At 29.0% G+C, this 26,427-nt stretch overlaps 1 long non-coding RNA gene across 1 annotated transcript; it reads left to right on the forward strand.

Moving 5' to 3' along the window:
• The first annotated feature begins 363 nt into the window (after window positions 1-363).
• On the forward strand, window positions 364-26,036 carry LOC134715307 (uncharacterized). The gene is made up of 3 exons (XR_010106652.1): window positions 364-1,112; window positions 1,869-1,921; window positions 25,700-26,036. It is a non-coding gene; the product is annotated as an uncharacterized LOC134715307 (long non-coding RNA).
• The last annotated feature ends 391 nt before the right edge of the window (window positions 26,037-26,427 follow it).

Raw genomic sequence — 26,427 nt, forward strand, 5'->3', positions numbered from 1 at the left:
TTGCATAGGTATGTTATATAAATTAATATTTAAATACCTGTGAAACTATCTTCAGTTTGATAATTGCTCCAGGAGCTGAGTCATGGTTGTGTTGATTAGAACCTGGTCTGAAATTTGAACCAGACTGGATAACTGTTGCTGGACATCTAGATTTGTTTGAACGTACTGAACACCACCAATATATTGAACCATTTGGTCGCTGAAGCTGAAAAAAATGATAAATTTAGGACAATGAAAATAAACTGTTTACATGCATCGTACAAAGAAAGACAAAACAATTATATGTAGCATTATTGAGGGTAATAATGTCCTTTATTGTCAGGCGACAAGCATAATTTTCGGCTACCGTTAGCATACAATTGATTGAAATTTTACTGTGATTTGTCAGAGGTCTCAAATTATTATTGTTACCATTATTTTTGAAAAATGATAATACAATTGAAGATGAGAAACATAAGTTCTTGAAATGTGCACAATATATGCAGAATCTTGAGTCATGCTAATTCTTTTCCTAATAATTTAAATAGTATCAGAGACATATAATACTTTTGTTTGGTAGTTTCTCATAAAAAACAAATAATGATAAATATTGACAAAATATGTACCGTATTCAATCTGGTATTCAATAGTTAGTAGTAACCAAAGGCAAACGCCGTACTGAGGTAATAGAAATGTTGATTGAACACACAAGTCATTTGAAATTGAGATGTGTGCCTTAATATTTAGATATTTTAAATAGACTATCGTAAGGTGTATTTGGAACTACATGTATACATCATATGCATGGATTTAAAAAAAATAATAATGTGCTGCTTAATCAAACCAATCGGTCTTTATAACATTGATTCGTCTGGATGCATAATTTTATTTAATATGTTATGTTTTAAAAAAAAAACCATTAAAATCATGAAAAACTATACAAAAATATGATACGAAATAGCTTACATGTATTAAGTGCATGAGGTATGAAATGGTAGATGCATTTTTCCCATTGGGTACAAAATGGATATTATCATGGGTACGAAATGGCAGAGGTATGAAATGGTCAGTGTACGAAATGACTTGCTTCCAAGGATTAAGGCTGAGAATGACCATTGAATGGGACTTTTATGGTAAGAATAAAAACAAAGATTTATGAACTATTCATCCGATAGAATGTTGATGCCACAGTTTTTATAGATGTAGATCTTACGTTTTAATGTTTTCTTTAGTTATAATTGAATGTATAATCTCGAAGGGACGTAAAAATTTAGGAAATCTTATGTTTTTCCATTATTCTAAAGTCTCTATCCATGTACTAGAATAAAGAGATGTGTTATGATTTCCAATAGGACCTTTATCAACCAGAGAACACATGTCATCAATGTAAGCAAACTAAAGGTCAGCATATGGCCTTTAACAATGAGTAAAACCTATACTGTAAACCATAAACTTCTCCAACATCACATAACGTGAAACAGTTCAAAATAAAATCTAAAGGCCTGATTTATGATTAAACAATGAAGGAAAAAATTTATCTTGGACATGGAGGAAACGATTTGTGTTGTATACTGTGGATTCATTATTATTTGTTTGATACCAATTTTTGTGGGTACAGCTAACAGGTGAACAACGAATTCAAATGTTCAACGAATATCATATTTTCAATAGACTTTTTATACAGAGATTGGCAAAACCACAAAATCAAATATCCACGAATATGCAAGTTTTCAGCAATCCACGTAAATTGATACCCACGAAAATAAATGAATCCACAGTAAAATATTATTATAATGCACACTCAGCTATTTGTTATTGTGCCTTGAATATTGCCTCAATTTTAAAATGATGTTGACAGATTTATTTAAGGATGTATATTTCTTTTTCAGGTAACTTTTACTGTGGCTGCATGAAATGTTTGTGTGATATAACTAACAGTAAAGTATGTACTTTAGACATGTTTTGTGTATGTTAAAGAAAATTTTCACATTTTTTTCAATTCAACTTGATTGGATCGTATTCATTATGGCTAGAATTATTTCATACTTTGAAAATAAATTAAAATGGACCAATTTAACTTTAAGACTTAAGACATATTTGTAATGGTCATATCTAATTAAAACACTTCTAGTAGGTCTAGAATGGAGAATCTAATAATAGAAAGAAAAAAAAAATTTGTTGAAATGTATTTTTTTTATGTTTTATTTTAGAAAGAAAACCACCAATCCTAAGTTTCATATATTAATTAAATGTTATAATTATATAATTTTTAATTTCATTTATATCATTTTTATGCCCCACTTAAGGGCATTATGTCTGTTTGTCTGTCTGTCTGTTTGTCCGTTCATTGGTTTGTCAATTTGTTGGCCCTCTGTTCATTTGTTTGTGCATCTGTCCCACTTCATGTGAAAGTTTTGGTCAAGGTAGTTTTTGATGAAGTAGAAGTTCAATCAACTTGAAACTTAGTACACATGTTCTCTATACTATGATCGTTTTATTTTAATGACCCACAATTCAAAGTCTGCTGAACATGGAAAAGGATGGTGCAAATGAGGCATCTGTACTATGGATACATGTTTGTTTGTAATTTTGTTAGATAGAGCAATGTCGTGGTCTCCAAACAGGGTGAAATTTATTTCAAAGGGAGATTCTTTATAATCCACCAGTTTAACTCCACATTCTTGTAATATCAACAATGCTAAGAATAAGTACCTTTATTTTCTTGAATATTCACGTTGTATAAGTTTGGTTTTTTTCTTCAATTAGAATTATACTAGAAGAAATTGACATTTGAATAGAATAAAATGTAAACAGAGCTCTTGATAATAGATATGTTGTGAGGCATTAAAAGGTTTCCTCTTCCTCAGTGCAGTTTAGAAAGAATGAGTTGGCAGTGCCACCTTTAAAATTGTTATCAAGTCCCAAAATATCTATTCATTAATTTGGCCTACACACATGTACAAATACATCACATATAGGAAAAGATTTATATTTATAGATATAAATAATAGAATAGATATGGGCTCAATAATCAATAATAAGTCAATCACTGAGTTAAAGAGATGAAAGTTTGCAATTTTTTTATTTAGTGTTTTTAATATTGTTAAAATCAATCGGGTCCAGGACCAATCCAGTATATCTTATCATAATCCTTCGTATCTAATTCAATTATCTATGTTAAAATCAATCGGGTCCAGGACCAATCCAGTATATCTTATCATAATCCTTCGTATCTAATTCAATTTTCTATGTGCATACATTTAGAGTACTTAAGAGTTGGTAAACTCAGTGTATGATATTAAAATATTTCCGGTTATGGAATACATTCTTCTGCATTTATTTCCATATTTTTCTAGAAATCCACAATTGCATGTTTGTAGTATAATTATTGTGTGCGTACTAAAAAAAGGGTGTATCGGTTATGGTCATTTTAGACCTAGGCTTATCCTCATCAGGTATCCCTAGCCTATATTTATTCATCCTCTGTAATATATAGCATTATAGTTCAAATTTGATTTCTCTTATGGGGATACGACACCTGTTGATACATTCGTTTTTTTATCTTTTTTCTTCTTTCTATTTTTTTGGTATTTTTTCCTCTTTTTTATCAATAAGCTCTTCAGTTAGTTTATTGTTCTTTATATTTTTTCTTTATTGATTTCGTGTTTATATATTTGTTTCCTTTGAATTCTCTTTGTATGTAAAACGTTTTCTCATTGCTTTCAATACTCTATTTGAGAGATTAAATATCTTATTTTGTTCTTCTATTTCAGAACAATTTGCAGTCTCTATTTTAGAGATTACTTTGTATTTGCTATTCTATTAATAGCATTCTCTATTTGAGAGATCATTATGTGTCTTTTTGAGAATAACTTGTATAATCAGTATTCAGAGTATCAATCTCTATTTGAGAGATGATTATAACTGTTTTATCAAGCTCTATTTGAGAGATGATTATTACTGGTTTTTTTTCCCAAAAAAAACAAAAAAGCAGTCTCTATTTGAGAGATTACTTTATTTTTGTTATTCTATTTATTTCTTTTTTAAGAGATTATTATATGTTGCTATTCTATTTGAGAATAACGTGTTATATTAAACTCTATTTGAGAGATGATAATTACTGTTTTTTTAAAGAAAAACAAGACACAATAGTCCTTTACTTCCGATGTTATAGTATACACATAGATCCTGTTCTGTGTGATAGATAAGTATGTGTATTTTATCAGTCAAATATTTCTATCTAATTGCTTCCACGTGATTACAAGATCGCGTATGTTGATTGGTTGATTCTATATACGTCACAGATGCATGCACGTGTGTTTTGACATCACATGACCTAAACTGTATCTAACAATAGTTCAGGAGTGTCCGTAATAGATACACATAATAATGTATTATTGTCTTCTTCTGGATCGATATTATTGATGAAAATAAATAGAAAATCCGTTACATGTATTCTATATACATGATAAATATATCTCGTATCTCTATTAAAATAATAGTTTTATTATTAGTCAACTATAAGATAATTATAGTTTGATAGTTAAATTCAATTAGTATTTTTCATTTAGAAAAACAATCTATTATTTGTCAGCTGTTAAACATATAATTATTGCAATATTCGTATATACAGGTGGTCGAATCCCCATGAGAATCAAATCTGAACTAATGACTTGTATGTATAAGTCAAGAACTTTATAACATTCTGTTGATGCAATTAATATTTCTTGTCATTTCACTTTAATTGACATATCCTGTTAAGTATTTCCTGTATTCTTTTCATGTGGCACATTTATTTCGGGCATAACTATTTGTTACTTCATTGTAAGCCATTGATGCTCCATTTTACTTTTCCAGCTTAATTCTTTAATATAGTTGCAATGTCCCTTCCTCTGGCTTAGAGTTGTTCTATATAGTTTTTAAAATCTATATTTCAGTTTATTGTCTTGTATTTTGGTTTTGATAAGCAATTTGACAAAGGGTTATAATAAGCGTATATGGAGATTGTCAAAGACAATACTCAGGTTAGTGTTAAAATCAATCGGGTCCAGGACCAATCCAGTATATCTTATCATAATCCTTCGTATTTAATTCAATTTTCTCTGTGCATACATTTAGAGTACTTAAGAGCTGGTAAACTCAGTGTATGATATTAAAATATTTCCGGTTATGGAATACATTCTTCTGCATTTATTTCCATATTTTTCTAGAAATCCACAATTGCATGTGTGTAGTATAATTATTGTGTGTGTACTAAAAAAAGGTGTTTCGGTTATGGTCATTTTAGACCTAGGCTTATCCTCATCAGGTATCCCTAGCCTATATGTTTCATCCTCTTTAATATATAGCATTATAGTTCAAATTTGATTTCTCTTATGGGGATACGACACCTGTTAATACATTCGGTTTTTTATATCTTTTTTCTTCGTTCTATTTTTTTGGTATTTTTTCCTTTTTTTTCCCTTTTTTTTTTTTTTTTTTATCAATAAGCTCTTCAGTTAGTTTATTGTTCTTTATATTTTTTCTTTATTGATTTCGTGTTTATTTATTTTTTTCCTTTGAATTCTCTTTGTATGTAAAACGTTTTCTCATTGCTTTTAATACTCTATTTGAGAGAATAAATATCTTATTTTGTTATTCTATTTCAGAACAATTTGCAGTCTCTATTTGAGAGATTACTTTGTATTTACTATTCTATTAATAGCATTCTCTATTTGAGAGATCATTATGTGTCTTTTTGAGAATAACTTGTATAATCAGTATTCAGAGTAACTATCTCTATTTGAGAGATGATTATTACTGTTTTATCAATTTCTATTTGAGAGATGATTATTACTGTTTTTTCACAAAATCAAAAAAGCAGTCTCTATTTGAGAGATTACTTTATTTTTGCTATTCTATTTATTTCTCTTTTTAAGAGATTATTATATGTTGCTATTCTATTTGAGAATAACGTCGTGTAATATAAAACTCTATTTGAGAGATGATAATTACTGGTTTTTTTTAAAGAAAAACAAGACATAATAGTCCTTTACTTCCGATGTTATAGTATACACATAGATCCTGTTCTGTGTGATAGGTAAGTATGTGTATTTTATCAGTCAAATATTTCTATCTAATTGCTTCCACGTGATTACAAGATCGCGTATGTTGATTGGTTGATTCTATATACGTCACAGATGTATGCACGTGTGTTTTTGACATCACATGACCTAAACTGTATCTTAAAATAGTTCAGGAGTGTCCGTAACAGATTCACATAAAAATGTATTATTTTCTTCTTCTGGATCGATATTAATTGATAAAAATAAATAGAAAATCCGTTACATGTATTCTATATACATGATAAATATATCTCGTATCTTTATTAAAATAATAGTTTTATTATTATTAGTCAGCTAAATAATTATAGTTTGATAGTTAAATTCAATAAGTATTTTTCATTTAGAAAAATAATCTATTATTTGTCAGCTTTTAAACATATAATTATTGTAATATTCGTATATACAGGTGGTCGAATCCCCATGAGAATCAAATCTGAACTAGTGACTTGTATGTATAAGTCAAGAACTTTATAACATTCTGTTGATGCAATTAATATTTCTTGTCATTTCACTTTAATTGACATATCCTGTTAAGTATTTCCTGTATTCTTTTCATGTGGCACATTTATTTCGGGCATAACTATTTGTTACTTCCTTGTAATCCATTGATGCTCCATTTTACTTTTCCAGCTTAATTCTTTAATATAGTTGCAATGTCCCTTCCTCTGGCTTAGAGTTGTTCTATATAGTTTTTAAAATCTATATTTCAGTTTATTGTCTTGTATTATGGTTTTGATAAGCAATTTGACAAAGGGTTATAATAAGCGTATATGGAGATTATCAAAGACAATACTCAGGTTAGACCACGGATAGAGCGAGGCTCCAATTATAATGTAAAATGTTTCGGACACTCCTGAACTATTTTAAGATACAGTTTAGGTCATGTGATGTCAAAAACACACGTGCATGCATCTGTGACGTATATAGAATCAACCAATCAACATACGCGATCTTGTTATCACGTGGAAGCAATTAGATAGAAATATTTGACTGATAAAATACACATACTTATCTATCACACGGAACAGGATCTATGTTTATACTATAACATCGGAAGTAAAGGACTATTGTGTCTTGTCTTTCTTTAAAAGAAACAGTAATTATCATCTTTCAAATAGAGTTTGATATTACACGTTATTCTCAAATAGGATAGCATCATATAATAATCTCTAAAAAAGAGAAATAAATAGAATAGCAAAAATAAAGTAATCTCTCAAATAGAGACTGCTTTTTTGTTTTTGTGAAAAAACAGTAATAATCATCTCTCAAATAGAGATTGATAAAACAGTAATAAGCATCTCTCAAATAGAGATTGATACTCTGAATATTGATAATACAAGCTATTCTCAAAAAGACACATAATGATCTCTCAAATAGAGAATGCTATTAATAGAATAACAAATACAAAGTAATCTCTCAAATAGAGACTGCAAATTGTTCTGAAATAGAATAACAAAATAAGATATTTAATCTCTCAAATAGAGTATTAAAAGCAATGAGAAAACGTTTTACATACAAAGAGAATTCAAAGGAAAAAATATATAAACACGAAATCAATAAAGAAAAAATATAAAGATCAATAAACTAACTGAAGAGCTTATTGATAAAAAGAGGAAAAAATACCAAAAAATAGAAAAAAGAAAAAAGATAAACAAACGAATGTATCAACAGGTGTCGTATCCCCATAAGAGAAATCAAATTTGAACTATAATGCTATAAATTACAGAGGATGAAACATATAGGCTAGGGATACCTGATGAGGATAAGCCTAGGTCTTAAATGACCATAACCGAAACACCTTTTTTAGTACACACACAATAATTATACTACAAACATGCAATTGTGGATTTCTAGAAAAATATGGAAATAAATGCAGAAGAATGTATTCCATAACCGGAAATATTTTAATATCATACACTGAGTTTACCAGCTCTTAAGTACCCTAAATGTATGCACATAGAAAATTGAATTAAATACGAAGGACTATGATAAGATATACTGGATTGGTCCTGGACCCGATTGATTTTAACATTATATTTGGAGCCTCGCTCTATCCGTGGTCTAACCTGAGTATTGTCTTTGACAATCTCCATATACGCTTATTATAACCCTTTGTCAAATTGATTATCAAAACCATAATACAAGACAATAAACTGAAATATAGATTTTTAAAAACTATATAGAACAACTCTAAGCCAGAGGAAGGGACATTGTAACTATATTAAAGAATTAAGCTGGAAAAGTAAAATGGAGCATCAATGGCTTACAATGAAGTAACAAATAGTTATGCCCGAAATAAATGTGCCACATGAAAAGAATACAGGAAATACTTAACAGGATATGTCAATTAAAGTGAAATGACAAGAAATATTAATTGCATCAACAGAATGTTATAAAGTTCTTGACTTATACATACAAGTCACTAGTTCAGATTTGATTCTCATATGGGGATTCGACCACCTGTATATACGAATATTACAATAATTATATGTTTAATAGCTGACTAATAATAGATTATTTTTCTAAATGAAAAATACGAATTGAATTTAACTATCAAACTATGATCATTTAGCTGACTACTAATAAAACTATTATTTTAATAGAGATACGAGATATAGTTATCATGTATATAGAATACATGTAACGGATTTTCTATTTATTTTCATCAATAATATCGATCCAGAAGAAGAAAATAATACATTAGTATGTGTATCTGTTTCGGACACTCCTGAACTATTTTAAGATACAGTTTAGGTCATGTGATGTCAAAAACACACGTGCATGCATCTGTGACGTATATAGAATCAACCAATCAACATACGCGATCTTGTTATCACGTGGAAGCAATTAGATAGAAATATTTGACTGATAAAATACACATACTTATCTATCACACAGAACAGGATCTATGTTTATACTATAACATCGGAAGTAAAGGACTATTGTGTCTTGTCTTTCTTTAAAAGAAACAGTAATTATCATCTTTCAAATAGAGTTTGATATTACACGTTATTCTCAAATAGGATAGCATCATATAATAATCTCTAAAAAAGAGAAATAAATAGAATAGCAAAAATAAAGTAATCTCTCAAATAGAGACTGCTTTTTTGTTTTTGTGAAAAAACAGTAATAATCATCTCTCAAATAGAGATTGATAAAACAGTAATAAGCATCTCTCAAATAGAGATTGATACTCTGAATATTGATAATACAAGCTATTCTCAAAAAGACACATAATGATCTCTCAAATAGAGAATGCTATTAATAGAATAACAAATACAAAGTAATCTCTCAAATAGAGACTGCAAATTGTTCTGAAATAGAATAACAAAATAAGATATTTAATCTCTCAAATAGAGTATTAAAAGCAATGAGAAAACGTTTTACATACAAAGAGAATTCAAAGGAAAAAATATATAAACACGAAATCAATAAAGAAAAAATATAAAGATCAATAAACTAACTGAAGAGCTTATTGATAAAAAGAGGAAAAAATACCAAAAAATAGAAAAAAGAAAAAAGATAAACAAACGAATGTATCAACAGGTGTCGTATCCCCATAAGAGAAATCAAATTTGAACTATAATGCTATAAATTACAGAGGATGAAACATATAGGCTAGGGATACCTGATGAGGATAAGCCTAGGTCTTAAATGACCATAACCGAAACACCTTTTTTAGTACACACACAATAATTATACTACAAACATGCAATTGTGGATTTCTAGAAAAATATGGAAATAAATGCAGAAGAATGTATTCCATAACCGGAAATATTTTAATATCATACACTGAGTTTACCAGCTCTTAAGTACCCTAAATGTATGCACATAGAAAATTGAATTAAATACGAAGGACTATGATAAGATATACTGGATTGGTCCTGGACCCGATTGATTTTAACATTATATTTGGAGCCTCGCTCTATCCGTGGTCTAACCTGAGTATTGTCTTTGACAATCTCCATATACGCTTATTATAACCCTTTGTCAAATTGATTATCAAAACCATAATACAAGACAATAAACTGAAATATAGATTTTTAAAAACTATATAGAACAACTCTAAGCCAGAGGAAGGGACATTGTAACTATATTAAAGAATTAAGCTGGAAAAGTAAAATGGAGCATCAATGGCTTACAATGAAGTAACAAATAGTTATGCCCGAAATAAATGTGCCACATGAAAAGAATACAGGAAATACTTAACAGGATATGTCAATTAAAGTGAAATGACAAGAAATATTAATTGCATCAACAGAATGTTATAAAGTTCTTGACTTATACATACAAGTCACTAGTTCAGATTTGATTCTCATATGGGGATTCGACCACCTGTATATACGAATATTACAATAATTATATGTTTAATAGCTGACTAATAATAGATTATTTTTCTAAATGAAAAATACGAATTGAATTTAACTATCAAACTATGATCATTTAGCTGACTACTAATAAAACTATTATTTTAATAGAGATACGAGATATAGTTATCATGTATATAGAATACATGTAACGGATTTTCTATTTATTTTCATCAATAATATCGATCCAGAAGAAGAAAATAATACATTAGTATGTGTATCTGTTTCGGACACTCCTGAACTATTTTAAGATACAGTTTAGGTCATGTGATGTCAAAAACACACGTGCATGCATCTGTGACGTATATAGAATCAACCAATCAACATACGCGATCTTGTTATCACGTGGAAGCAATTAGATAGAAATATTTGACTGATAAAATACACATACTTATCTATCACACAGAACAGGATCTATGTTTATACTATAACATCGGAAGTAAAGGACTATTGTGTCTTGTCTTTCTTTAAAAGAAACAGTAATTATCATCTTTCAAATAGAGTTTGATATTACACGTTATTCTCAAATAGGATAGCATCATATAATAATCTCTAAAAAAGAGAAATAAATAGAATAGCAAAAATAAAGTAATCTCTCAAATAGAGACTGCTTTTTTGTTTTTGTGAAAAAACAGTAATAATCATCTCTCAAATAGAGATTGATAAAACAGTAATAAGCATCTCTCAAATAGAGATTGATACTCTGAATATTGATAATACAAGCTATTCTCAAAAAGACACATAATGATCTCTCAAATAGAGAATGCTATTAATAGAATAACAAATACAAAGTAATCTCTCAAATAGAGACTGCAAATTGTTCTGAAATAGAATAACAAAATAAGATATTTAATCTCTCAAATAGAGTATTAAAAGCAATGAGAAAACGTTTTACATACAAAGAGAATTCAAAGGAAAAAATATATAAACACGAAATCAATAAAGAAAAAATATAAAGATCAATAAACTAACTGAAGAGCTTATTGATAAAAAGAGGAAAAAATACCAAAAAATAGAAAAAAGAAAAAAGATAAACAAACGAATGTATCAACAGGTGTCGTATCCCCATAAGAGAAATCAAATTTGAACTATAATGCTATAAATTACAGAGGATGAAACATATAGGCTAGGGATACCTGATGAGGATAAGCCTAGGTCTTAAATGACCATAACCGAAACACCTTTTTTAGTACACACACAATAATTATACTACAAACATGCAATTGTGGATTTCTAGAAAAATATGGAAATAAATGCAGAAGAATGTATTCCATAACCGGAAATATTTTAATATCATACACTGAGTTTACCAGCTCTTAAGTACCCTAAATGTATGCACATAGAAAATTGAATTAAATACGAAGGACTATGATAAGATATACTGGATTGGTCCTGGACCCGATTGATTTTAACATTATATTTGGAGCCTCGCTCTATCCGTGGTCTAACCTGAGTATTGTCTTTGACAATCTCCATATACGCTTATTATAACCCTTTGTCAAATTGATTATCAAAACCATAATACAAGACAATAAACTGAAATATAGATTTTTAAAAACTATATAGAACAACTCTAAGCCAGAGGAAGGGACATTGTAACTATATTAAAGAATTAAGCTGGAAAAGTAAAATGGAGCATCAATGGCTTACAATGAAGTAACAAATAGTTATGCCCGAAATAAATGTGCCACATGAAAAGAATACAGGAAATACTTAACAGGATATGTCAATTAAAGTGAAATGACAAGAAATATTAATTGCATCAACAGAATGTTATAAAGTTCTTGACTTATACATACAAGTCACTAGTTCAGATTTGATTCTCATATGGGGATTCGACCACCTGTATATACGAATATTACAATAATTATATGTTTAATAGCTGACTAATAATAGATTATTTTTCTAAATGAAAAATACGAATTGAATTTAACTATCAAACTATGATCATTTAGCTGACTACTAATAAAACTATTATTTTAATAGAGATACGAGATATAGTTATCATGTATATAGAATACATGTAACGGATTTTCTATTTATTTTCATCAATAATATCGATCCAGAAGAAGAAAATAATACATTAGTATGTGTATCTGTTTCGGACACTCCTGAACTATTTTAAGATACAGTTTAGGTCATGTGATGTCAAAAACACACGTGCATGCATCTGTGACGTATATAGAATCAACCAATCAACATACGCGATCTTGTTATCACGTGGAAGCAATTAGATAGAAATATTTGACTGATAAAATACACATACTTATCTATCACACAGAACAGGATCTATGTTTATACTATAACATCGGAAGTAAAGGACTATTGTGTCTTGTCTTTCTTTAAAAGAAACAGTAATTATCATCTTTCAAATAGAGTTTGATATTACACGTTATTCTCAAATAGGATAGCATCATATAATAATCTCTAAAAAAGAGAAATAAATAGAATAGCAAAAATAAAGTAATCTCTCAAATAGAGACTGCTTTTTTGTTTTTGTGAAAAAACAGTAATAATCATCTCTCAAATAGAGATTGATAAAACAGTAATAAGCATCTCTCAAATAGAGATTGATACTCTGAATATTGATAATACAAGCTATTCTCAAAAAGACACATAATGATCTCTCAAATAGAGAATGCTATTAATAGAATAACAAATACAAAGTAATCTCTCAAATAGAGACTGCAAATTGTTCTGAAATAGAATAACAAAATAAGATATTTAATCTCTCAAATAGAGTATTAAAAGCAATGAGAAAACGTTTTACATACAAAGAGAATTCAAAGGAAAAAATATATAAACACGAAATCAATAAAGAAAAAATATAAAGATCAATAAACTAACTGAAGAGCTTATTGATAAAAAGAGGAAAAAATACCAAAAAATAGAAAAAAGAAAAAAGATAAACAAACGAATGTATCAACAGGTGTCGTATCCCCATAAGAGAAATCAAATTTGAACTATAATGCTATAAATTACAGAGGATGAAACATATAGGCTAGGGATACCTGATGAGGATAAGCCTAGGTCTTAAATGACCATAACCGAAACACCTTTTTTAGTACACACACAATAATTATACTACAAACATGCAATTGTGGATTTCTAGAAAAATATGGAAATAAATGCAGAAGAATGTATTCCATAACCGGAAATATTTTAATATCATACACTGAGTTTACCAGCTCTTAAGTACCCTAAATGTATGCACATAGAAAATTGAATTAAATACGAAGGACTATGATAAGATATACTGGATTGGTCCTGGACCCGATTGATTTTAACATTATATTTGGAGCCTCGCTCTATCCGTGGTCTAACCTGAGTATTGTCTTTGACAATCTCCATATACGCTTATTATAACCCTTTGTCAAATTGATTATCAAAACCATAATACAAGACAATAAACTGAAATATAGATTTTTAAAAACTATATAGAACAACTCTAAGCCAGAGGAAGGGACATTGTAACTATATTAAAGAATTAAGCTGGAAAAGTAAAATGGAGCATCAATGGCTTACAATGAAGTAACAAATAGTTATGCCCGAAATAAATGTGCCACATGAAAAGAATACAGGAAATACTTAACAGGATATGTCAATTAAAGTGAAATGACAAGAAATATTAATTGCATCAACAGAATGTTATAAAGTTCTTGACTTATACATACAAGTCACTAGTTCAGATTTGATTCTCATATGGGGATTCGACCACCTGTATATACGAATATTACAATAATTATATGTTTAATAGCTGACTAATAATAGATTATTTTTCTAAATGAAAAATACGAATTGAATTTAACTATCAAACTATGATCATTTAGCTGACTACTAATAAAACTATTATTTTAATAGAGATACGAGATATAGTTATCATGTATATAGAATACATGTAACGGATTTTCTATTTATTTTCATCAATAATATCGATCCAGAAGAAGAAAATAATACATTAGTATGTGTATCTGTTTCGGACACTCCTGAACTATTTTAAGATACAGTTTAGGTCATGTGATGTCAAAAACACACGTGCATGCATCTGTGACGTATATAGAATCAACCAATCAACATACGCGATCTTGTTATCACGTGGAAGCAATTAGATAGAAATATTTGACTGATAAAATACACATACTTATCTATCACACAGAACAGGATCTATGTTTATACTATAACATCGGAAGTAAAGGACTATTGTGTCTTGTCTTTCTTTAAAAGAAACAGTAATTATCATCTTTCAAATAGAGTTTGATATTACACGTTATTCTCAAATAGGATAGCATCATATAATAATCTCTAAAAAAGAGAAATAAATAGAATAGCAAAAATAAAGTAATCTCTCAAATAGAGACTGCTTTTTTGTTTTTGTGAAAAAACAGTAATAATCATCTCTCAAATAGAGATTGATAAAACAGTAATAAGCATCTCTCAAATAGAGATTGATACTCTGAATATTGATAATACAAGCTATTCTCAAAAAGACACATAATGATCTCTCAAATAGAGAATGCTATTAATAGAATAACAAATACAAAGTAATCTCTCAAATAGAGACTGCAAATTGTTCTGAAATAGAATAACAAAATAAGATATTTAATCTCTCAAATAGAGTATTAAAAGCAATGAGAAAACGTTTTACATACAAAGAGAATTCAAAGGAAAAAATATATAAACACGAAATCAATAAAGAAAAAATATAAAGATCAATAAACTAACTGAAGAGCTTATTGATAAAAAGAGGAAAAAATACCAAAAAATAGAAAAAAGAAAAAAGATAAACAAACGAATGTATCAACAGGTGTCGTATCCCCATAAGAGAAATCAAATTTGAACTATAATGCTATAAATTACAGAGGATGAAACATATAGGCTAGGGATACCTGATGAGGATAAGCCTAGGTCTTAAATGACCATAACCGAAACACCTTTTTTAGTACACACACAATAATTATACTACAAACATGCAATTGTGGATTTCTAGAAAAATATGGAAATAAATGCAGAAGAATGTATTCCATAACCGGAAATATTTTAATATCATACACTGAGTTTACCAGCTCTTAAGTACCCTAAATGTATGCACATAGAAAATTGAATTAAATACGAAGGACTATGATAAGATATACTGGATTGGTCCTGGACCCGATTGATTTTAACATTATATTTGGAGCCTCGCTCTATCCGTGGTCTAACCTGAGTATTGTCTTTGACAATCTCCATATACGCTTATTATAACCCTTTGTCAAATTGATTATCAAAACCATAATACAAGACAATAAACTGAAATATAGATTTTTAAAAACTATATAGAACAACTCTAAGCCAGAGGAAGGGACATTGTAACTATATTAAAGAATTAAGCTGGAAAAGTAAAATGGAGCATCAATGGCTTACAATGAAGTAACAAATAGTTATGCCCGAAATAAATCTGCCACATGAAAAGAATACAGGAAATACTTAACAGGATATGTCAATTAAAGTGAAATGACAAGAAATATTAATTGCATCAACAGAATGTTATAAAGTTCTTGACTTATACATACAAGTCACTAGTTCAGATTTGATTCTCATATGGGGATTCGACCACCTGTATATACGAATATTACAATAATTATATGTTTAATAGCTGACTAATAATAGATTATTTTTCTAAATGAAAAATACGAATTGAATTTAACTATCAAACTATGATCATTTAGCTGACTACTAATAAAACTATTATTTTAATAGAGATACGAGATATAGTTATCATGTATATAGAATACATGTAACGGATTTTCTATTTATTTTCATCAATAATATCGATCCAGAAGAAGAAAATAATACATTAGTATGTGTATCTGTTTCGGACACTCCTGAACTATTTTAAGATACAGTTTAGGTCATGTGATGTCAAAAACACACGTGCATGCATCTGTGACGTATATAGAATCAACCAATCAACATACGCGATCTTGTTATCACGTGGAAGCAATTAGATAGAAATATTTGACTGATAAAATACACATACTTATCTATCACACAGAACAGGATCTATGTTTATACTATAACATCGGAAGTAAAGGACTATTGTGTCTTGTCTTTCTTTAAAAGAAACAGTAATTATCATCTTTCAAATAGAGTTTGATATTACACGTTATTCTCAAATAGGATAGCATCATATAATAATCTCTAAAAAAGAGAAATAAATAGAATAGCAAAAATAAAGTAATCTCTCAAATAGAGACTGCTTTTTTGTTTTTGTGAAAAAACAGTAATAATCATCTCTCAAATAGAGATTGATAAAACAGTAATAAGCATCTCTCAAATAGAGATTGATACTCTGAATATTGATAATACAAACTATTCTCAAAAAGACACATAATGATCTCTCAAATAGAGAATGCTATTAATAGAATAACAAATACAAAGTAATCTCTCAAATAGAGACTGCAAATTGTTCTGAAATAGAATAACAAAATAAGATATTTAATCTCTCAAATAGAGTATTAAAAGCAATGAGAAAACGTTTTACATACAAAGAGAATTCAAAGGAAAAAATATATAAACACGAAATCAATAAAGAAAAAATATAAAGATCAATAAACTAACTGAAGAGCTTATTGATAAAAAGAGGAAAAAATACCAAAAAATAGAAAAAAGAAAAAAGATAAACAAACGAATGTATCAACAGGTGTCGTATCCCCATAAGAGAAATCAAATTTGAACTATAATGCTATAAATTACAGAGGATGAAACATATAGGCTAGGGATACCTGATGAGGATAAGCCTAGGTCTTAAATGACCATAACCGAAACACCTTTTTTAGTACACACACAATAATTATACTACAAACATGCAATTGTGGATTTCTAGAAAAATATGGAAATAAATGCAGAAGAATGTATTCCATAACCGGAAATATTTTAATATCATACACTGAGTTTACCAGCTCTTAAGTACCCTAAATGTATGCACATAGAAAATTGAATTAAATACGAAGGACTATGATAAGATATACTGGATTGGTCCTGGACCCGATTGATTTTAACAGTATCCCCATAAGAGAAATCAAATTTGAACTATTCTACATATTACAAAGGAAGAAACATATAGGCTAGGGATACCTGATGAGGATAAGCCTAGGTCTACATGACCATAACCGAAACACCATTTTCTTAATATACACAGAACAATTCTACTACAATCATGCAATTGTGAATTTCTAGAAAAATATGGAAATAAATGCAGACGAATGTATTCCATAACCGGAAATATTTACCATACACTGAGTTTACTAGCTCTGAATTACCCTAACTATATGCACATAGGAAATTGATTTAAAAACAAAGGATTATGATAAGATATACTGGATTGGTCCTGGACCCGCTTGATTTTAACATGATATTTGGAGCCTCGCTCTATCCGTGGTCTAACCTGAGTATTGTCATAAAGACAATCTCCATATACGCTTATTATAACCCTTTGTCAAATTGCTTATCAAAACCATGATAAGGGACAAAAAACTGAAATATAGATTTGAAAAACTATATAAAACAACTCTTAGCCAGAGGAAGGAACATTGCAACTATATTAAAGAATTAAGCTTGAGAAGTAAAATGGAGCATCAATAACTTACAATGAAGTAACAAATAATTATGTCCGAAATATTAAATGTGCCACATGAAAAGAATACAGGAAGTACTTAACAGGATATGTCAATCATTAAAGTGAAATGATAAGAAATATTAATTACATCAACGGAATGTTATAAAGTTCTTGACTTAAATATACATACAAGTCACTAGTTCAGATTTGATTCTCATGGGGATTCGACCACCTGTATATACAAATATTACAATAATTATTTGTGCAAACGCTGACAAATAATTGTTCTTTTTCTAAAAGAAAAATGCTAATTGACTTTAACTACCAAACTATAATTATTTAGCTGACCAATAATACAACTATTATTTTAATAGAGATACGATATATGTATATCATGTATATAGAATACATGTAACGGATTTTCTATTTATTTTCATCATTAATATCGATCCAGAAGAAGAAAATAATACATTTATATGTGTATCTGTTATGGACACTCCTGAACTATTTTAAGAAACAGTTTAGGTCATGTGATGTCAAAACACACGTGCATGCATCTGTGACGTATATAGAATCAACCAATCAATATACGCGATCTTGTAATCACGTGGAAGCAATCAGATAGAAATATTTGACTGATAAAATACACATACTTATCTATCACACAGAACAGGATCTATTTTTATGCTATAACATCGGAAGTAAAGGACTATTGTGTCTTGTGTTTTTAAAAACAACCAGTAATAATCATCTCTCAAATAGAGTTTGATATTACACGTTATTCTCAAATAGAATAGCAACATATAATAAATTCTCTCATAAAGATTAATTAAGAGAATAGCTAAAATAAAGTAATCTCTCAAATAGAGACTGCTTCTTTGTTTTTGGGAAAAAAAACAGTAATAATCATCTCTCAAATAGAGATTGATTAAACAGTAATAATCATCTCTCAAATAGAGATTGATAAAACAGTAATAATCATCTCTAAAATAGTGATTGATACTCGGAATATTGATAATACAAGTTATACTCAAAAAGACACATAACGATCTCTCAAATAGAGAATGCTATTAATAGAATAGCAAAAACAAAGTAATCTCTCAAATAGAGACTGCTGTAATAACTAAATTGTTTTGAAATAGAATAACAAAATAAGATATTTAATCTCTCAAATAGAGTATTAAAAGCATGAAAAAACATACAAAGAGACATAATAATCTAAAAGAGTATTTAACTAATTCAAAGAAGGAAAAAGGGGAAAAAAATAAAATATAACCGCGAAATCAATAAAGAAAAAATATAAAGAACAATATACTAACTGAAGAGCTTTTTGATAGAAAAGAAGAAAAATACCAAAAAAATAGAAAGAAGAAAAAAGATAAAAAACGAAGATATCAACAGGTGTCGTATCCCCATAAGAGAAATCAAATTTGAACTATTCTACATATTACAAAGGAAGAAACATATAGGCTAGGGATACCTGATGAGGATAAGCCTAGGTCTACATGACCATAACCGAAACACCATTTTCTTAATATACACAGAACAATTCTACTACAATCATGCAATTGTGAATTTCTAGAAAAATATGGAAATAAATGCAGACGAATGTATTCCATAACCGGAAATATTTACCATACACTGAGTTTACTAGCTCTGAATTACCCTAACTATATGCACATAGGAAATTGATTTAAAAACAAAGGATTATGATAAGATATACTGGATTGGTCCTGGACCCGCTTGATTTTAACACGCTTGATTTTAACATGATATTTGGAGCCTCGCTCTATCCGTGGTCTAACCTGAGTATTGTCATAAAGACAATCTCCATATACGCTTATTATAACCCTTTGTCAAATTGCTTATCAAAACCATGATAAGGGACAAAAAACTGAAATATAGATTTGAAAAACTATATAAAACAACTCTTAGCCAGAGGAAGGAACATTGCAACTATATTAAAGAATTAAGCTTGAGAAGTAAAATGGAGCATCAATAACTTACAATGAAGTAACAAATAGTTATGTCCGAAATATTAAATGTGCCACATGAAAAGAATACAGGAAGTACTTAACAGGATATGTCAATCATTAAAGTGAAATGATAAGAAATATTAATTACATCAACGGAATGTTATAAAGTTCTTGACTTAAATATACATACAAGTCACTAGTTCAGATTTGATTCTCATGGGGATTCGACCACCTGTATATACAAATATTACAATAATTATTTGTGCAAACGCTGACAAATAATTGTTCTTTTTCTAAAAGAAAAATGCTAATTGACTTTAACTACCAAACTATAATTATTTAGCTGACCAATAATACAACTATTATTTTAATAGAGATACGATATATGTATATCATGTATATAGAATACATGTAACGGATTTTCTATTTATTTTCATCATTAATATCGATCCAGAAGAAGAAAATAATACATTTATATGTGTATCTGTTATGGACACTCCTGAACTATTTTAAGAAACAGTTTAGGTCATGTGATGTCAAAACACACGTGCATGCATCTGTGACGTATATAGAATCAACCAATCAATATACGCGATCTTGTAATCACGTGGAAGCAATCAGATAGAAATATTTGACTGATAAAATACACATACTTATCTATCACACAGAACAGGATCTATTTTTATGCTATAACATCGGAAGTAAAGGACTATTGTGTCTTGTGTTTTTAAAAACAACCAGTAATAATCATCTCTCAAATAGAGTTTGATATTACACGTTATTCTCAAATAGAATAGCAACATATAATAAATTCTCTCATAAAGATTAATTAAGAGAATAGCTAAAATAAAGTAATCTCTCAAATAGAGACTACTTCTTTGTTTTTGGGAAAAAAAACAGTAATAATCATCTCTCAAATAGAGATTGATTAAACAGTAATAATCATCTCTCAAATAGAGATTGATAAAACAGTAATAATCATCTCTAAAATAGTGATTGATACTCGGAATATTGATAATACAAGTTATACTCAAAAAGACACATAACGATCTCTCAAATAGAGAATGCTATTAATAGAATAGCAAAAACAAAGTAATCTCTCAAATAGAGACTGCTGTAATAACTAAATTGTTTTGAAATAGAATAACAAAATAAGATATTTAATCTCTCAAATAGAGTATTAAAAGCATGAAAAAACATACAAAGAGACATAATAATCTAAAAGAGTATTTAACTAATTCAAAGAAGGAAAAAGGGGAAAAAAATAAAATATAACCGCGAAATCAATAAAGAAAAAATATAAAGAACAATATACTAACTGAAGAGCTTTTTGATAGAAAAGAAGAAAAATACCAAAAAAATAGAAAGAAGAAAAAAGATAAAAAACGAAGATATCAACAGGTGTCGTATCCCCATAAGAGAAATCAAATTTGAACTATTCTACATATTACAAAGGAAGAAACATATAGGCTAGGGATACCTGATGAGGATAAGCCTAGGTCTACATGACCATAACCGAAACACCATTTTCTTAATATACACAGAACAATTCTACTACAATCATGCAATTGTGAATTTCTAGAAAAATATGGAAATAAATGCAGACGAATGTATTCCATAACCGGAAATATTTACCATACACTGAGTTTACTAGCTCTGAATTACCCTAACTATATGCACATAGGAAATTGATTTAAAAACAAAGGATTATGATAAGATATACTGGATTGGTCCTGGACCCGCTTGATTTTAACATGATATTTGGAGCCTCGCTCTATCCGTGGTCTAACCTGAGTATTGTCATAAAGACAATCTCCATATACGCTTATTATAACCCTTTGTCAAATTGCTTATCAAAACCATGATAAGGGACAAAAAACTGAAATATAGATTTGAAAAACTATATAAAACAACTCTTAGCCAGAGGAAGGAACATTGCAACTATATTAAAGAATTAAGCTTGAGAAGTAAAATGGAGCATCAATAACTTACAATGAAGTAACAAATAGTTATGTCCGAAATATTAAATGTGCCACATGAAAAGAATACAGGAAGTACTTAACAGGATATGTCAATCATTAAAGTGAAATGATAAGAAATATTAATTACATCAACGGAATGTTATAAAGTTCTTGACTTAAATATACATACAAGTCACTAGTTCAGATTTGATTCTCATGGGGATTCGACCACCTGTATATACAAATATTACAATAATTATTTGTGCAAACGCTGACAAATAATTGTTCTTTTTCTAAAAGAAAAATGCTAATTGACTTTAACTACCAAACTATAATTATTTAGCTGACCAATAATACAACTATTATTTTAATAGAGATACGATATATGTATATCATGTATATAGAATACATGTAACGGATTTTCTATTTATTTTCATCATTAATATCGATCCAGAAGAAGAAAATAATACATTTATATGTGTATCTGTTATGGACACTCCTGAACTATTTTAAGAAACAGTTTAGGTCATGTGATGTCAAAACACACGTGCATGCATCTGTGACGTATATAGAATCAACCAATCAATATACGCGATCTTGTAATCACGTGGAAGCAATCAGATAGAAATATTTGACTGATAAAATACACATACTTATCTATCACACAGAACAGGATCTATTTTTATGCTATAACATCGGAAGTAAAGGACTATTGTGTCTTGTGTTTTTAAAAACAACCAGTAATAATCATCTCTCAAATAGAGTTTGATATTACACGTTATTCTCAAATAGAATAGCAACATATAATAAATTCTCTCATAAAGATTAATTAAGAGAATAGCTAAAATAAAGTAATCTCTCAAATAGAGACTGCTTCTTTGTTTTTGGGAAAAAAAACAGTAATAATCATCTCTCAAATAGAGATTGATTAAACAGTAATAATCATCTCTCAAATAGAGATTGATAAAACAGTAATAATCATCTCTAAAATAGTGATTGATACTCGGAATATTGATAATACAAGTTATACTCAAAAAGACACATAACGATCTCTCAAATAGAGAATGCTATTAATAGAATAGCAAAAACAAAGTAATCTCTCAAATAGAGACTGCTGTAATAACTAAATTGTTTTGAAATAGAATAACAAAATAAGATATTTAATCTCTCAAATAGAGTATTAAAAGCATGAAAAAACATACAAAGAGACATAATAATCTAAAAGAGTATTTAACTAATTCAAAGAAGGAAAAAGGGGAAAAAAATAAAATATAACCGCGAAATCAATAAAGAAAAAATATAAAGAACAATATACTAACTGAAGAGCTTTTTGATAGAAAAGAAGAAAAATACCAAAAAAATAGAAAGAAGAAAAAAGATAAAAAACGAAGATATCAACAGGTGTCGTATCCCCATAAGAGAAATCAAATTTGAACTATTCTACATATTACAAAGGAAGAAACATATAGGCTAGGGATACCTGATGAGGATAAGCCTAGGTCTACATGACCATAACCGAAACACCATTTTCTTAATATACACAGAACAATTCTACTACAATCATGCAATTGTGAATTTCTAGAAAAATATGGAAATAAATGCAGACGAATGTATTCCATAACCGGAAATATTTACCATACACTGAGTTTACTAGCTCTGAATTACCCTAACTATATGCACATAGGAAATTGATTTAAAAACAAAGGATTATGATAAGATATACTGGATTGGTCCTGGACCCGCTTGATTTTAACATGATATTTGGAGCCTCGCTCTATCCGTGGTCTAACCTGAGTATTGTCATAAAGACAATCTCCATATACGCTTATTATAACCCTTTGTCAAATTGCTTATCAAAACCATGATAAGGGACAAAAAACTGAAATATAGATTTGAAAAACTATATAAAACAACTCTTAGCCAGAGGAAGGAACATTGCAACTATATTAAAGAATTAAGCTTGAGAAGTAAAATGGAGCATCAATAACTTACAATGAAGTAACAAATAGTTATGTCCGAAATATTAAATGTGCCACATGAAAAGAATACAGGAAGTACTTAACAGGATATGTCAATCATTAAAGTGAAATGATAAGAAATATTAATTACATCAACGGAATGTTATAAAGTTCTTGACTTAAATATACATACAAGTCACTAGTTCAGATTTGATTCTCATGGGGATTCGACCACCTGTATATACAAATATTACAATAATTATTTGTGCAAACGCTGACAAATAATTGTTCTTTTTCTAAAAGAAAAATGCTAATTGACTTTAACTACCAAACTATAATTATTTAGCTGACCAATAATACAACTATTATTTTAATAGAGATACGATATATGTATATCATGTATATAGAATACATGTAACGGATTTTCTATTTATTTTCATCATTAATATCGATCCAGAAGAAGAAAATAATACATTTATATGTGTATCTGTTATGGACACTCCTGAACTATTTTAAGAAACAGTTTAGGTCATGTGATGTCAAAACACACGTGCATGCATCTGTGACGTATATAGAATCAACCAATCAATATACGCGATCTTGTAATCACGTGGAAGCAATCAGATAGAAATATTTGACTGATAAAATACACATACTTATCTATCACACAGAACATGATCTATTTTTATGCTATAACATCGGAAGTAAAGGACTATTGTGTCTTGTGTTTTTAAAAACAACCAGTAATAATCATCTCTCAAATAGAGTTTGATATTACACGTTATTCTCAAATAGAATAGCAACATATAATAAATTCTCTCATAAAGATTAATTAAGAGAATAGCTAAAATAAAGTAATCTCTCAAATAGAGACTGCTTCTTTGTTTTTGGGAAAAAAAACAGTAATAATCATCTCTCAAATAGAGATTGATTAAACAGTAATAATCATCTCTCAAATAGAGATTGATAAAACAGTAATAATCATCTCTAAAATAGTGATTGATACTCGGAATATTGATAATACAAGTTATACTCAAAAAGACACATAACGATCTCTCAAATAGAGAATGCTATTAATAGAATAGCAAAAACAAAGTAATCTCTCAAATAGAGACTGCTGTAATAACTAAATTGTTTTGAAATAGAATAACAAAATAAGATATTTAATCTCTCAAATAGAGTATTAAAAGCATGAAAAAACATACAAAGAGACATAATAATCTAAAAGAGTATTTAACTAATTCAAAGAAGGAAAAAGGGGAAAAAAATAAAATATAACCGCGAAATCAATAAAGAAAAAATATAAAGAACAATATACTAACTGAAGAGCTTTTTGATAGAAAAGAAGAAAAATACCAAAAAAATAGAAAGAAGAAAAAAGATAAAAAACGAAGATATCAACAGGTGTCGTATCCCCATAAGAGAAATCAAATTTGAACTATTCTACATATTACAAAGGAAGAAACATATAGGCTAGGGATACCTGATGAGGATAAGCCTAGGTCTACATGACCATAACCGAAACACCATTTTCTTAATATACACAGAACAATTCTACTACAATCATGCAATTGTGAATTTCTAGAAAAATATGGAAATAAATGCAGACGAATGTATTCCATAACCGGAAATATTTACCATACACTGAGTTTACTAGCTCTGAATTACCCTAACTATATGCACATAGGAAATTGATTTAAAAACAAAGGATTATGATAAGATATACTGGATTGGTCCTGGACCCGCTTGATTTTAACAAGATGGGGCATAATTGTGCATGGTGGTATTGATGATCACTCAAGACTCATTCCATTCCTAAGGGCTTCTATTTTCAACACATCAAAGGCTGCTGCATGCTTTTTTGTTCAGGGTGTGAAGAACTATGGAGTACCCAGCAGAATACATGCTGACCATGGTACAGAATATGCAGACTCTGGACGGTTCATGATTTCAGTAAATGGTGAGGGAAGAGGAAGCTTCATGACTGGGCCTTCTGTTCACAATCAAAGAATTGAAAGATTATGGCGGGACATATTTATCAAAGTCCTTGATGTTTTCTACAAACTATTTTGTCTTATGGAAGAACAGAACATTCTTAACACCCACACTTTATACTAAGCTTTGAATGATTCCATAGTGACGAGTGTAAAAAAATGCAAATATGCAAGCAACCTGATTTATATGCACAATTTAAAACAAAAACATAAGTAAATACTGGTAAATTGACAACCCCTTATATATGCTTATGGACACAATGTCCTGAACAGGCACAGGCATTGTTGGAAGGGGTAAAAAATGAGTGCCAAACCCTATCTTGAACTGAAACTGTACAAGTGGTGTTATGACATAAGGTTAAAATCAGTTGAAAAAGGCTCAAATCAACAAGCTACAATAATAAACAAAACAATGAATAAGACACAAAGTTATGATCTTATATATAGTCCTATCAGTTTTTGTCAAGCCTGTTATTTTTTTTAACCAAATCTCA

Source organism: Mytilus trossulus, chromosome 4 (assembly GCF_036588685.1).
Source record: "Mytilus trossulus isolate FHL-02 chromosome 4, PNRI_Mtr1.1.1.hap1, whole genome shotgun sequence".
In the NCBI taxonomy this organism is placed as follows: domain Eukaryota; kingdom Metazoa; phylum Mollusca; class Bivalvia; order Mytilida; family Mytilidae; genus Mytilus; species Mytilus trossulus.